General features: G+C 39.5%; 1 non-coding gene across 1 annotated transcript; it reads left to right on the forward strand.

Annotated features, from left to right (window-relative positions):
* Positions 1-265: 265 nt before the first annotated feature.
* Positions 266-372, forward strand: LOC133802990 (small nucleolar RNA R71). The gene has a single exon (XR_009877730.1). It is a non-coding gene; the product is annotated as a small nucleolar RNA R71 (small nucleolar RNA).
* Positions 373-2,257: the final 1,885 nt, after the last annotated feature.

A 2,257-nucleotide genomic window follows, 5' to 3' on the forward strand; every position in this document is an offset into this window, starting at 1 on the left:
GTTGCTCCGTTGTAACTGTTTCGTTAAAGCTTCCACTTGCGCTGTAAGCATGGAAATAACATCCAATTCAATAATATCAACCACCTTCTTTGTTTGTCCACTTTCAGTTAGCCACTGGTAGTTATTCATCTCCATCTCCTCTAGCAATTCATATGCCTCATTACCACTCTTGCTCATGAACGCACCTCCTGCTACAACATATCTTATGGTACGAGTAGTACCATTCAACCCATTATAAAAATTATGGACTAGCATTCACTTCTCTATACCATGATGTGGGCACTTCCTCAACAACTTTTTAAATCTTTCCCATGCATCATACAATGATTCCCCTTCTGTCTAGTAGAAATTATTAATTTCCCCTCTCAACTTTACAACTTTTGTTGGAGGGAAAAACTTTGCTAAGAACTTATGGGCTAACTCCTCCCATGTTGTGATAGAATTAGCTTGTAGTGAAATTAGCCAACTATTTGCCTGGTCTCGTAGAAAGAATGGGAATAATCTAAGTCTAATCGCATCGCCACTCACCTCATTCATCTTGAATGTTGCACACAGCTCTAAAAATTTGGTGATTTGGAGATTCAGATTCTCATTTGGTAATCCCCCGAATTGTACACAATTTTGTACTATCTGAATAATCAAAGGTTTTATCTCAAAATTGTTCGTCTCTACAGTAGGAGGATGAATACTTGAATGTATCGTTGTAACAGTAGGGAGTACATAATGTAACGCCCTGGATAGCCAAGACCGCTACACTGTGTACTTATAAAGTGCAAGACTTGCTAATCAAGTAATTAATTTAAAAATGTGTCATTAATTTAAGTGATCTAGGGTTAAAAGACATTTTGGTCTCAAAAGATACATTTTATAAGTTATAAACAGTTTACAGTAGGGATCCCCAGAAGATCAGTGTTTAAAAGATGGTTTACAAAACCCAACAGTTAAAAGCAAATATTAGCCCTATTAAGGAAAAATACAAGGTTCTGGTCCTCTTGTCCCTGTAATCTCCTCAACCGTGGCAGCTGAGCGGCCTGCCATGTACATTCACCCTGTAGAGCTCTCCAATCAAGGCTGATCGATCTTGCCTTTGCCTTTACCTGCACCACGCAGCACCCGTGAGCCAAGGCCCAGCAAGAAAACAACGTACACAACATATATAGCAATCTCAGACAGACACTCTAGTAAGCATGTTCAGTTATCAAATCCATAGCATATAAGCATATTTCAAGGTACAAGAAACTTCAACCTCACTTAGATTATTCAACAATCTCATCTATAGCCAAATACAATATTCAGTTTACACAAATACTAGGGCCGACACCTTAGGCCGCACCCTCTGTTTAACCCACTGACTCTGGCCCGCTTAAACCGAGCTTAGTGCATAATAAGCTGTCCTCGGATACCAGTGTCCGAGCTGTGCTAATTGCACAAGTTAACTGTGGCTCGCTTAGGCTGTTGGTTACAGTTTACATGGAATAACACCATTCTTTCAATCATTTATGTTAGGGAGCCCTTAGTCCCGTTCAAATATTCAACCGGGTGTAGTTTTCTTACCTTTGGCTTCTAGATGAACTAGTTACGGGCGATACTCCTTGAGCGCGATCCGATCCCCGAGCCCTAGCTTAGCACCTAGTCACAACCATGATGAATGATACCATTAACAATCTTAGATGAGTTTCTAAACAAATTTCTAGTCCTCGGAACATTGAACTTCACCAGATATGGTAAAAGATTCAATCCCGAGCACCCTAAGTGTAATACCCCGGATTCCCGGTTATGGTTTAATGGCGGGTTAGTAGGCCGGGAGGGCCATAACTGTTTAATTATGCCGTTAAATGTGTTTATGCGTGTATATGTGAATTATATTATGATATGATGTTATATGCATGCATGTGGGTCCACATTTAAATAATTATGGTATTCTGATAATTTGGCCCATTGAGGGTGAATTTGTGTATTTGGGTGCATAACCTTATTTGTGAATGAGATCCCATTATTATGGAGATATATTTGAGCTATTCGGCATGAGATGTTCATATATAATGGATTAGCAGTTTTGTCATAACGGGGTCAATTTTGGGGTAATAGAAATGTTCATTTGATGATAATTGGGAATATCTGAGATCAGGGTGAAATTTTGGAGGTTTTGACTATAATGTCCCCGGGGGTATTTTCGGGACCCCGAGCACTAGGTTTTATTTGAGGTTACTTAAGCTTGAAGTAGCTGTCAGATAGAACGTACGTTAAGAAAACCTTT

The sequence above is a fragment of the Humulus lupulus genome, chromosome 9 (assembly GCF_963169125.1).
Source record: "Humulus lupulus chromosome 9, drHumLupu1.1, whole genome shotgun sequence".
Lineage (NCBI taxonomy): Eukaryota > Viridiplantae > Streptophyta > Magnoliopsida > Rosales > Cannabaceae > Humulus > Humulus lupulus.